Source organism: Hyla sarda, chromosome 3 (genome assembly GCF_029499605.1).
Source record: "Hyla sarda isolate aHylSar1 chromosome 3, aHylSar1.hap1, whole genome shotgun sequence".
In the NCBI taxonomy this organism is placed as follows: domain Eukaryota; kingdom Metazoa; phylum Chordata; class Amphibia; order Anura; family Hylidae; genus Hyla; species Hyla sarda.
Window position 1 is genome coordinate 28,678,342 of NC_079191.1, and position 939 is coordinate 28,679,280.

The window sequence follows — 939 nt, forward strand, 5'->3', positions numbered from 1 at the left end:
GTAGGCTATTGGTGAACTACACGTTTGGATAGATTTAGTTTGGCCAGAACCAGAACTTTTTGACAAGTTCGATAAACCAGCACAGCCAAATTTTTTGAAAACTTAGCTCATCTCTTATAACTTTGTACGGTCTTATGTACTTTATACATTTGGTTGAAATAAAAAATGCCCTATTATACCCCATACATGTGCGATTTGTGTTTAACCCCTAGTCATTTGTATAAATGATAACAATTCTTCATCATTATTATTATTTTGTCTGTATGTAAAGATACATCTAACTAAAAGGGATTTCTTCTACCCCGAACCATATTTAGTTAATTGCAGGTGGAGCAGAATCCTAGACAAAGTTAATTATCAATTTGTGACTTATATAAAGGAAAAGATTCATTGTGCAAGAAGAGAAGAGAGAAGACTTGGCTGGTGTATCCTCTGTATCCCAGGTAGGAACAAAAGGGGGGGGGGATGATATTTCAAATTGTCTTATAGCAGATTCTCTTTGTTGCCCATAGCAACGGAGCTCAGCTTTCATTTTACCAGAGCAATATAAAAAAAAATGAAAGCCAAGCTTTAACTTTAAGACTTTAATTTATCTATAAAACAGCTTGATAAATCTCCCCCAAAGTTATTAATCTTTTCATGAAACTTGATGTTGCCGCACCAAAGAAGTCTAACTATATGGGCTAAGTGGTATCAGGGCCCTGGAGGTGGCCCAGTAACCCTTTTGTCTCTTTGCAACTCTGGAATAACCCACCAAAGCACCAAGGGGGAGATTTATCAAAACCTGTGCAAAGGAAAAGTTGTCCAGTTGCCCATGGCAACCAATCAGATCACTTCTTTCATTTTGCAGAGGCCTTGTTAAAAATGAAAGAAGCGATCTGATTGGTTGCCATGGGGAACTGGACAACTTTTCCTTTGCACAGGTTTTGATAAATCTCC